The 13481-nt window shown below is 34.5% G+C and overlaps 1 non-coding gene across 1 annotated transcript; it reads right to left on the bottom strand.

Moving 5' to 3' along the window:
- Positions 1–3646: 3646 nt before the first annotated feature.
- Positions 3647–3810, bottom strand: LOC120365942 (U1 spliceosomal RNA). The gene has a single exon (XR_005580760.1). It is a non-coding gene; the product is annotated as a U1 spliceosomal RNA (small nuclear RNA).
- Positions 3811–13481: the final 9671 nt, after the last annotated feature.

A 13481-nucleotide genomic window follows, 5' to 3' on the forward strand; every position in this document is an offset into this window, starting at 1 on the left:
TTTTTGCCGTAGCCATTGAGCGTCATTTCCACTTGTCTGCCAATACCTTGTCCTCCATTTGCATTCAAGCCCTTGCAGTGTCAGTGATAATGTGTGTGATTGTGATACACCACTCCATGCCATATTGTTTTAAATCCCATTTTCACTTCAGCATGGAGATTTTTTGAGGAGTCATTAGATGGACATTTTTATTTCATAATCTAGTTTTGTGAATTTTTTTCTTGAGGCCACCCCAGTACTAATTGGCGAAAAGTTTGGTGTAAAAAGAGATGGTACATGTCAAAGGGTAATTTAAAAACTAATGAAGGCCTGTTTAAAAAGGTATGGAGAAGATTTAGGAAATTAAGATGGTATGGTACAGATTCCAGAAACTAGAGAAAAGTGAGGAGTCAATAGCCCTAGATCTGCAGATGATTTGGGAGAGAACAGTGCTATTGGAAACCAAAAATTACTGTAATTCTAGGGCAAAGCTAGCTAAGAGAAACTGAAGCCATAAGTTGCAAAACACAGTCTCTTCCAGCCACAGTGAAAAAATGGCAAGGCAGGGAGTTATACATCTCTTCACGCCTTCCTATCTCTTATTTGTTCCCCACTGATACCACTCAACTGGAAGCCAGAAAGCACAAGGGCTTTGGTCATGCAACCTGTGGGAATCAGTCTCCCAAAATAAAGCAGAGGGCAGAGAAAGGAATACGAAGTGGAGACCAGATATGGAGAGACAGGATAACCAAATCAAGTGTCCTGTCCCATTTCTATCTTTAGTTTTTATCAACCATCCTTCCCTTCAATTCCAGTCATCTTTGTTTTAATCTGTTGACTGTTGCAGACTTCAGTTTGATTATCTTTCTTTCTTCCTGGACCTCTGCTTCCATCCTTCATTTCCAATTTCTGCCTTTTCTGTTTTTCTTCCTATCCTTTATTCCTTCTCTGAAATAGTCACTGTCTCATAAAACCAAAGCATGGTTCAAAGCATGATAGGCAACACAGAATGTTAAAACATAGCCACACAGTCTCAGGCCTTGCAATTTAATTGTTCAGTTGTGATATGGGTACCCATAGTTACACCAAAAACCTTTGACAAACATGATAACTATTTTATGAGGACCCATTCAGTTCCAGTTACCTCATTCCTTATGCATTTACAGAAGATGTCATTATTTTTAACTCTGATGAAACATGTAAAGAAAAGCAATAAATAAATCATTTGATTTACACTGAAGTATGTATAAAATATGAGTATATATTAATAGATAAAATACACATATATTTAGTATATTATATGCTGACATACATTATTTTATACATCTTATAAACAATTAATTATATATCCTAGATTATTAATATAGTAAGTGGAGAATCTACACCTATATTCTTTCTTAATTCAGTAGCAAGTTCAGCACAATGCTGGATATCCACTAGGTAGTTTCTAAATGCTTATAGGCTTTCCTTAGGTTTTTATTGGGATTGAGTCATATGAATCAGATTTTGAGAAAATTCTTACTTTTTTTATAACAATGCAATTAGAAAATATGATCATTCTTGTCTTAGATTTAGTTTTCATTTTATACATTATTACTTAAAAACTTAAAGAAATAAACCATGTGTAAGGCATATTCAAAACACTGATAAAATATTGTTTAAATGGTAATTTTAGAACACAATAAATCTCAGGATTTTTGAATTCATAAAAGAGATAAATTACTAAGAAAAAAGTGTGAGTGTCAAACATACTTTTTTGTTTTCTAATAAGTTGATGTTTTACTTTTGCCAGTGTGTATTTTATTGAGTATATGATAAAAACATTTTTAAGAGTAAGCTAAATTATAGTAAATAGGAAGGTAGTACTTAGAAATGGGTTGATATTTTTAAAAGCAAAAACATCAGTTTAAAAAGATGTAATTTTAGTTAAAATGTGGCTCTATAACTTATATGTGCAGATATGAAAAATCTGTGGCTGAAATATATGAATATGTGTAAGAATATTTTAATAATGCAAAAAACTAAAATATATTCCATTTCTACAATATTGTAGAGGATTATTTAACATGCTGATAAAGTTACAATGAAAAATCCTTAACGTTATTTGAAATGATTTTTACAATAATACTTCTTCCTATATACAAGATAACGATGTTATTATAATTATCACTATTATTACATCAAGATGATATTCTTGTGATTAGCCTGAATTTCTTTTATCTTACCAAGTGGAATAACGTTTTATGTGTTTATTCTTTCCATACAGAAGGAACTGGCCTCAAAAGTATTTCAAAACTTGTACTGCAAAATTTAGATTACTTTATTCTCCAGGGATTGCTGAAATTACAGAGTCAAGTCTCTCTCAACAGGCACACAGTTGCAGTTTTCTAGAGGAAGAAAATGGACTAAGTATTAACAGGAAAAACAGCATCATAAAAAGTCCCACCATTCTTCACAGCCTCACTGAGAAATTTTGTGAGAAAAGAAAGCACATTTTTGAGTAGCAGCTGGAATATGAAGCTTATTGTGAAATGCATAAGGTAATGTTAAGGGATATAGGAACATGAGACATATATATAATATATACATACACAAACTATATTTCCAATAACAGCTATTTTCAAAGATGATAATAATAATTTTTCTTTTAACTAATTTCCAAATATTGAACATTGGAGGCAGTTATGATTAAATTTATAATAATCCAGCTTGACTGGTTTTCACTTTCTGGCCAGGAGATAATTTGTAGCCTATCGCATGTAAGTTTAAAAAAAAAAAAAATCGGTTCTCTGAAGTAATATCTTATAACTGTGCTGTCTTTCTTTAAACCCTCTCCAGTATAGGATGCAAAATATAAAATAATTTTATATTTGGTGTCTTCATTATAATTGTCTTCCTGGTTATTATTACTTCAAAGAGATCAAACATTAAAATATTTAACACGTATGTATTTTAAGATTACATTTATTTTTACAAAAAAAAAAAAGTTGCTAGTATTTCTGTTAAAGCCACTATTTCAATTAATTGAAATCTATGAAGCACAACAAAGAAAAGCATTGAAATCCTCCCTTTCATTAAGAAACCTGAAGATAACCTTGGAGAAGGTTACCGGCAAGGTGTTTTTTAAACATAAAAGTATGACTTGCTGTACATAACCAGCTTTGAAATGTGGAAACAAAAATGGGAATAATAAAAAAAAGTATTGCTTCAGTAAGTATAGAAAAATATATGATAATTGAGAGACTCACATGTTTTGTAAAAAGAAATTAAGCATTCTAAGGAAGTCTGAAATTCTGAAAGCATGTTTACACATAGTAAATGAAATTAAAAACAAATCAAATTGTTAGAATCTTAAACCATGCATTGGTTTGCTAGGGCTGCCATAACAAAATATCACTAACTGGGTGACTTAAACAACAGCAGTTTATTTTGTCATAGTTCTGGACGCAGGGAGTCCAAGATCAAGGTGCCAGCAAGATTGATTTCTCCTAAGGGCTCTCTCGGTCCTTGCAAGATGGCCGCCTTCTCTCTGTGTCCTGACTTGGCCTTTCCTCTGTGCACCCGCATTCCTCGTGTTTCTTCCTCTTTTACTAAGGACACCAGTCCTGTCGGATTAGAACCCAACTCTTTTTTTTTTTTTTTTCTCTTTTTTAAAAATATTTTTTAACAGGGGAAAATGTGAATGCAGTCCCCCACTATCACAAATTATGCAGTCAAGTTTCCCACATTTGGGGCAATCACAGGGGTCAGTACATCCGGACTGCAATGGGTAAGCCTCGCCCTGGGAAAGCCACCTTGGTGATCATGGTATCTCCCCTGCCAGGTAAGTATAGAACCCAACTCTTATTATCTCACTTCACTCTACTCACCTCTTTAAAGGCCTTATCCCCAAACATAGTCACGTTCTGAGGTTCTAGGAGATAGAGGCTCTGAAATACTAGGAATTAAAGCTTCAGCATATGAACTTTGAGGAGATACAGAATTCATTCCATCACACATCTGAAGTTTCTAATAAAATTAGAGAATGTACTAAATTATCTACAAAACCTTTGAATTTTTCTCTTTAAGCAGTGTTATAAAAAGTAAGCCAAATTTCACCATATTATATTCGCTAATCTATGAAGACATCTCAAATTATTATTTTGATGAAACATTCAATTGTGCATAGAGCAAAATCTCACAGTCGCATTGCCAGGATTTCACATTTTAGTATTGCTCAAGCTTTGTTCAGCTGAGTCATCTGGTCCTCATCAATGTCAATTCTGCATACTAATCTGCTGGGGAAGCTTTGAATACGTGTTACCAACTCTTTTAATGCAGACATTAAACTCCATTGACCAGAATCATATACAGAGGTCTGCTGTTACACAACTTGTCTCTGCCAAATAGTTTCTTCAATCTCGTTCCTGCTTGTTCACAGAGAGATTGATGACGGATCTCAAAGCAGTAGCAGCATATGCCTGCTTTCTGTTCCATTCCACATGTGTGAGCTGCACAGAGAGGTCGCACTGGAGAAAAACCTAGGGAGACTGCAATTCCCTTTACTAAAAATTGTAGTGAAAGTCAAACCAATTATTACTCAGTTAATTATTTGTTCTTGAGTCCTTTTAAAAATATATTTTAGGCCGGGCGCGGTGGCTCAAGCCTGTAATCCCAGCACTTTGGGAGGCCGAGGCGGGTGGATCACGAGGTCGAGAGATCGAGACCATCCTGGTCAACATGGTGAAACCCCGCCTCTAATAAAAATACAAAAAAAAATTAGCTGGGCATGATGGCGCGTGCCTGTAATCCCAGCTACTCAGGAGGCTGAGGCAGGAGAATTGCCTGAACCCAGGAGGCGGAAGTTGCGGTGAGCCAAGATTGCGCCATTGCACTCCAGCCTGGGTAACAAGAGCGAAACTCCGTCTAAAAAAAAATATATATATATATATATACATATATATATATGTATATATATATATTTTACTGAGAATTACTTAAATTTTCATATTATTCACAAATTTTTTCAGCAAAAATTATTACTTATGTCAAAAAATAATGGCAATTTGCAATGCTCTGATTAGTAATTGGTCAAAAAAATAAGAACATCAAACTCATATAAGGTAAAAATGTCTCTTGACAACTTGGTTTCTGTTTAAAGTATGTATATTTTCAGCTATTAAATCAATTGTAATTGACAAATATACTTCTTTGCAATTTGAAATTTTATATATTTTGGAGGAATAGAAAATCACATTGGTTGCACTAATTATATTTCACTTAACTAATAAAGAAGGTAAAGATAGCTAGAAATAGAAATTCCATTTGACCCAGCAATCCCATTACTGGATATATACCCAAAGGACTATAAATCGTTCTACTATAAAGACATATGCACATGTATGTTCATTGCAGCCCTGTGTACAATAGCAGAGACCCGTAACCAATGCAAATGCCCATCAATGATAGAATGGACAAAGAAAATGTGGTACATACATACCATGGAATACCATGCAGCCATATAGAAAGTTGAGTTCGTGTCCTTTGTAGGGACTTGTGTGAATCTGGAAACCATCATTCTCAGCAAATTCACACAAGAACAGAAAGCCAAACACTATATGTTCTCACTCATAGGTGGGTGTTGAACAATGAGAACACATGGACACAGGGAGGGGAGCATCACATACTGGGGGCAGTAGGGGTGGAGAGGGAGGGGAGCGAAGTGAGGGAGGGATAACATGGGGAGAAATGCCAGATATAGTGTGCACCTAAAGTTAAATAAATTAAATAAATAAATAAATAAATAAATAAGTAGTTATAGTTTTAAACCAAAGGAAAAAAAAAACTTCATCAATGGCAGAGAGTCTCTGGATGGTTGTTTGTATGCTGACATAATTTCTGGTGTTGGAGTTCTCAACACTGGGTGCAAGGGCACCAAAGGTTGGCACATATGAACAACACAGAGTCCATAAGTTCCCTGCAAGTATATCAAACATATTGTGAATATATGAAAAAAATTAAAAAAGAAAGTAAAGATCCCTAATTTTGCTTATTGACTTACTTTTACAGTAACAGCAAGTGAGCAGAGTTAGAGATGACATTAGTATCCATGAGTGAGTAAATCAATGGGAAAGCATTTTTCCTTTAGGGTCGTATCGCAAGGGCCCAAGTAGCTGATGATGCTAACAAAAATAAAATAGTTTGATTGATTTCAAATGTTTTAAATTCAAATATGCACAGAAAAATCACATGGATGTTTACATATTTAAGCTTTTCTTCTATAATAAGTTGATAAGCAGTTCCAGAAATCACTGCCTATTGCTTGTCAGATATACAAGAAAAATTATCAGTCTGTGAACTATTTGAGTGTTGTTACCATAGTTCAGTAAACAAGCAGCATCTAATCAGTGCAGGAAAACACAGCAACACCATCAGGACATGCCACCTTGTACTCTTGGGAATTTAAATACAAATAATTACAAAAATGGAAGTTGAATTATGACCAGAGGAAGAGTTTATTTTATCTGTTATCAACTCCTCAAATAATAGCTTCAATTTTAATTTTGAATAGATTATTTATAATTTTGTATTTTGTATTTTATTGGAAAGTTAAAATCTTTAATTCGTTATTAAATATTCAAATGTATTCTAATAACAAACATTGGCTTTCTAAAGGACCTTTATTTTTTGATTTTTTATTTTTAATGATTATTGATACCTAACAGTTGTACATATTTATGGGATACATGTGGCATTTTGATATAAGCATACAATGTGTAATGATCAAATCAGGATAATTTGAGTATCTGTCACCTCAAGCATTGATCATTTCCCTGTGTTAGGACAGTTAGTTTCATCTATTCCAATCATCCACATATTGACAAAAAGCTTTCTATTACATTCCTAGTAGTTGGTGATTTGTTGTGTCCTAATGAACTGCCACTGTCAGATCTAGATTTCTGTCATTTTAAAAAGTGTATAAAGTATGTAATATATACAACATATGCTATAATTTCAGAGTCATGAAGGATGTTGATGTTAACTCTCTTGGGCACAAAATGACCACAAATGGGATGTTGTTAAAGGCTTTGAGTGACTAAAAGATCCAGTAAGACATTTCATTAGATTGAAATTGAACCAAAAAGCTAAATTAAGAATATGATGTTTATCTGAACCTCTATGGTGGGTAAAATGACTCAGAGCCAGGCTCAAATTAAAGACATATCTTCTTCCCATTTCTTGCTCAATATAGCCAATGCCAAAATATGAAAAAATGGAAATGAGAAAACACATAAATAAATAGCTTAGTCTAAAAATAAATTTTATTTATACACTTGTACATGGAATTTACTAGAGTAAAATAGATAAGTAGACTACCATTCATTTGCTAGAAATGCATTACCCATGAAATTTCAATACTGCTTTGCTCAAGAATCAAAACAAAATTGGGGCCGGGCGCGGTGGCTCAAGCCTGTAATCCCAGCACTTTGGGAGGCCGAGGCGGGTGGATCACGAGGTCGAGAGATCGAGACCATCCCGGTCAACATAGTGAAACCCCGTCTCTACTAAAAAAAAAAAATACAAAAAATTAGCTGGGCATGGTGGCACGTGCCTGTAATCCCAGCTACTCAGGAGGCTGAGGCAGGAGAATTGCCTGAACCCAGGAGGCGGAGGTTGCGGTGAGCCGAGATCGCGCCATTGCACTCCAGCCTGGGTAACAAGAGCGAAACTCCGTCTCATAAAAAAAAAAAAAAAAAAAAAAAAAAAAAAAATTGGACCCCATTTTCCTAAAGCAAGAGGCTAAGAAACACATTCACGAACATCCACAACAAATTTTGCCAAGGAAAATAAAGGGAAGTAAATAGAACCTCCCTGAGGGAAACATGCTCCCAGAAGGAAAAGAAAGTAAGACTAAAAGAATCTCAAAGTTAAATCACAACTAGTACTAGCCACCCTCAGGGTAGAAAGACTTCTTAGTCTCTGCTCCATGAGATTGCAAAATCCATACATGCAAGCAACTGTTACTGTTTTCTTTGTTTCTTCAATTCAAAAGAAAGACTTTAATTTGTTATCTGTTCTACTTATAACATTCGTGTGTGTGTGTGTGTGTGTGTGTGTGTGTGTGTGTGTGTGTGTGTATTTAGGGGACATATCTTTTTATTTATTTATTTTATTTATTTATTTTTTTTTGAGACATAGTCTCCCTCTGTCTCCAGGCTGGAGTGCAGTGGTGCCATCTAGGCTCACTGCAACCTCTGCCTCCCTGGTTCAAGTGATTCTCCTGCCTCAGCCTCCCCAGTAGCTGGGACTACAGACATGTGCCAACACTCCCAGCTAATTTTTGTATTTTTAGTAGGACGGGGCTTCACCATGTTGGCCAGGATGGTCTCGATCTCATGACCTTGTGATCCACCCACCTCGGCCTCCCAATGTGCTGGGATTACAGGCGTGAGCCACTGCGCATGACCCATATCTTTCTAATTCACATATGTATACACCAGAAGTTGTTAATTGAGATATGATGGAGGCTACAGCAAGAGCCCTGGTATCTTAGACGAAGAGGTGGACATGAGGAATTGGCTAAAGCTCTGGAATGTCTTTGAAGAGGGTGTGCTCTGACTCTGAGTAGGAGGAAAAAGAGAAAAAAATAATTGATGTCCAGGAAATGGTTGAGGTACATATTGCCTTGATGATATTCAACTCTTCTTTCCATCATAGACACATGGAACGACCACACCTTTTTGCTCCCTTGCACTGCCGCGAGGCTGCATGCCTATCTGCAACCTATAACTGTTGACTGTGACGCCATGTGTTACTTCGGACTGAAGTAGTTAAGGTGCTATTCACATCCCTCCAGTTCTCTCTTGACCCTCAATGCCAAATATTAAAATGGTGGAGCCAAGACAGAGAGGGTCTGATTAATGATTTGGAAGGGAATTCTGTACCCAGTGGGAAATTGGTATATGTAGTAAATAAACTTGTAGATTTAAGCAATTGAGTGACAGAGTTTGTTATGATAGCTATCAAACCTTAAACTACCAAATTCAACATTATTTCCAAAATATGTATTAACAAAGCCACATGGCTAAATTCTCTTAGACGTTCTATGAAAACTGATTTAGGAAATTTATTTAGTTTTATTTATACGTAAAAGAGTTTGGTCTTCTAGATGCTAAATGAAGGAAGATATGAATATTTGGGTAGGTTATTTTCTTGAGGCTTCGAACACTTAAGTATACTACCAAACATGAAATCTTCATTAAGGAAATTCTAACTAATAGTTTTCAAGATAAAAAGAAATTCTAGCTAAATTTAATTTGAGCATCTAATTATGCATTTGAGTTTTTATTTAATTATAATCTCTCACCATCCTATCTAGTGAGAAGTTTGATATTTCGGGGGAATGGGTACCTTCCTTTGAGAAAGGGAGTATCGCTTTAACACAAGAGAGCAGGATACCTGTACCCATGCACTTCCTCCAAAGCCAGTGTCAGGTTTTCAGCTGCAATGGCAATCTCTCTCCCATGATTTTAAATTAGTGTTCTACCTGGGTGAGCTGAAAGTGATGAGGATAAAGGCTCTCCTTTCAGTACACTACATGTACAATTATTACGAATTAGTACTAAATGGCATTAACTAAACCTCAGCTTACCTGATAATACAAGAGAATAGCATCAAGCTTGCACTTTCTTCAATCTGCTTTCTAATTCCAGGATTGTTTGTAGCCAGAGCTCTACTTAACGTAGTGTGCACTTTTATAAGAATAGTTTTCTAGGTACTTTACCTCAACAGCAATCTCTTCACTTGAGTGAGTTGATAATTGCTTCATGCCAGTCTCTCGAGAAAGATGAGGCTTACTCAAAATGATTAAATCTGTGCTTCTATAGCAGAAGGTAACAACTGCAATATTAAATTCTGAAATTTAGTAGTCCTGGTACTATCCTGACTGACACTGAAATCAAAGTATCACAGTTTCATTGGCTTTTAAATGAAATTCCATTTTTGATGTACACACAGGAGCTAGTCTCTACTATTCTGTGGAATAAATGTGTAAGACATCAGTGTTCCACAGTATAGTAGATACAAAAGATACTCGAGAAACATGATGGTAGATATTAAATTTATACTGAAAATTCTGAGGCTAATATATACATAAGCATTATGGAAAGTCAGCTATAACCTCACACATACAATTATTGGCACTTTGACTGATTGACCTCTGCATGGAGAAAATCTAGGCTTTTTATTGCAACATTGTTTGTAATATTTCAGAAATCAGCAACAAACTAAACAAATATGTAAATTAAAGGTACATATAAATTAATCTATAATTAAACAAATATAAATGCACAAATATTAAAAAATGCTTAGCAAAATTGAACATGAAGACTGTATCATACTGCATTTTTACTTGGAGTTGAAAAATACATAAATCCACACCACGAATTGTTAATATGTAGATTCTCATGTAGAAGAAGCATATATGTATGAAATGATAAGCACTCAATTCAGAAAACTCATTAAGACTGAGAGGTATGAGAATTGGATTATAAAGGTGTACACTGAAAGCTTTAAGTGGATTTTTAAAAATACTTTGTATTTAGAGAAAATCAAGATTCATGTGCAGTTAAAGAAATAGTACAGAGATCCTTTGTACACCTTACAAAGTTTCTCCCAGTAGTAATGTACTTAATAACTATATTACAATATCACAATCCAGAAATTAACATTGATAGAATCCATCAACCATATTTATATTTCATGTGCTCATTTGCATTTATGTGTGTATATTTATTTCTATTCAATTTAATATATATTTACATTTGTATGTTAGCAGTTTTTAATGATAAATTGACAAATTACAGCTTTGTATATTTGTGGGATACAAAGTGATGTTACGATTCATGGATACAATGTGGAATAATTAAATCAAGCTGACTAATATGTTCATCACCTCAAACATTTGTCATTTTTCCTGGTGAGATAATTTGAAATTTAACCTCAGAGATTTTAAATTGTACAATGCATTATTATTTACACACTGTGTAAATTTACCATGCTGTGCAATACATCGAATATATACGTGTATATATACTTTCTCCAGAGTCGGTGGAAGGAGGAAGGAGATTTGCAACAGCAATGGTAATCTCTCTCCCATTATTTTAAAATAGTTTTCTGCCTGGGTTAGTTGAAAGTGATAAGGATAAAGGCTATATAATATATGTAGACACAGATAGCATCTATAAAATATATACACATTCTTCCTGTCTATATATATTATATATGCATATATAATGTATATATATATAGTGTATATATAAATGTGTATGCATATATATATATATATATATATATATATATATATATATATATGTTTAGACAGGAGGAATGTATATATATTCCAATACATATACATCTGGCTGTCCTAGACTATGAGCTGGACACAATGGGTTGGATAAAATTCTAGAATGTCTTCTTTGAAGAGGGTGTGCTCTGTCTCTGAGTAGGGGGCAAAAACAAACAAACAAAATTGATGTCCAGCAAATGGTTGAGGTACATATTGCCTTTATGATATTCAACTGTTCTCTCCATCATAGACACATGGAAAGACCACATCTTTTATGGTATATGCATATATGTATATATATTGGAATATATAGACATTCTGCCTAATTGTGGCTTTGTATCCTTTGACCATAATTTCCACATTTACCCCACTCTCCAGCCTCTAGTCACCGTCTTTCTACTTTCTGCTGCTTTGAGTTGAGTGTTTTAGATTCCATATAAAGCGAGAACTCATGGCATTGATCTATCTGTGCCTGGCTTATTTGATGTAGCATCATGTTCTCCAGTTCCATCCATGCTGTCACAAGGACAAAATTTCATTTGTTAGACTGCATAGTATTTAATCGTGTACCACATACCACATTTTCTTTATCCATTCATCAATGGGTAGACATTTAAATTAATTTCATAACTTGGTTATTGTCAATGCAATGAATATGGAAGTGCAGACATATCTTCAACATAATTATTTCAAATATTTTGGGTAAAAACCATATGTAGTATTTATGTTTTTGATAATAGTCATTCTGAGAGGTGTGACCTGATATTGTAATTTTAATGTTCATTTCCCTAGTGATTAATGATGTTAAACATTTTTTTCATATATCCGTTGACCATTTGTATGTCTTTTTTTTTTTTTAAGAAAAGGCTTCCAGTTTCCTTATCTTTTTTTAATTTTTTAATTTAATTTTATTTTATAAATGACAGATTCAGGTGATCTAGGTGCAGGTTTTCTCACATGGATATATTGTGCAATGGTAAGATCTGGGCTTCTAGTGTAGCTATCACCTAAATATAGGAGATATGAATATATATAACATTTTCTTTTTCCAAACATCTCTTTATGGACACTTAAATTGTCTCCATATATTTGCTATTATGAATAGTTCTGTCGTAAACATACAAGTGTAGATCTCTAGAGGTCATAATAATTTGAGTGCTCCCTTTCCTCTGCATCCTCAACAACATCTATTGTGTTTAATAATATCAGACTATTCAATTCTTTTCTATATATATATTGGATATAACCTCCTTATTTTATGTATGTCTCATCCTTTGTCAGATCCGTAGTTTGCACATATTTTTAACCATTCTGTAGGTCACCTTTTCATTCTGTTGATTGTTTCTTTGGTTATATAGAAGTTTTTTACATTGATGTTACCTCATTTATCCATTTTTGCCTTTGTTGCCTGTGCTTTTATGTCTAACAAAATCCTTGCTCAGAAAAGTGTCATGAGGTGTGTCCCTTGTGTTTTCTTCTAGTAGATTTCTCATTTTGAGTCTCATATTTAACTCTTTAACTCATTATTTCCTTTTTCTAAAATTATACTTTAAGTTCTAGGGTACATGTGCAGATCTTGCAGAATTGTTACATATGTATACTTATGCCATGGTGGTTTGCTACATCCTGTCATCTACATTAGGTATTTCTCCTAATGTCATCAATCCCCAATCCCCCACCTCCTTGCTATTCCTCCCTTAGCCCTCCCATCCCCCCATGGGCCCCAGTATGTGATGTTCAATTTATTTTTATTTTTTAAAAGAGTTTTATTTTTTCTTATTTAAAAGAATTGCATTTGTTTTTGTGGTGTTTTGACAGAAAAATTCACTGGTCTTTGTGACACTGAAATACTCCCTCTTTTTTAAAAATTTATGTTACTTTAAGTTCTGGGGTACATATGCATATGTTGCAAGATTGTTATATAGGTATATACATGCCATGGTGGTTTGCTGCATCCATCCCACTGCCACCTACATTAGGTATTTCTCCTAAGGTTAGCCCCGCCCCCCAATATCTCCACTCCCTGATATCCCTTCCCTAGCTCTCCAACCACCAAGAGAACCCAGGGTGTGATGTTTCTCCCTGTGTCCATGTGTTCTCATTGTTCAACACTCAGTTATGAGGGAGAACATGCAGTGTTTGGTTTTCTGTTCTTGTGTCAGTTTGCTGAGAATGA

The sequence above is a fragment of the Saimiri boliviensis genome, chromosome 1, assembly GCF_048565385.1.
Source record: "Saimiri boliviensis isolate mSaiBol1 chromosome 1, mSaiBol1.pri, whole genome shotgun sequence".
NCBI classification, from domain to species: Eukaryota; Metazoa; Chordata; class Mammalia; order Primates; family Cebidae; genus Saimiri; species Saimiri boliviensis.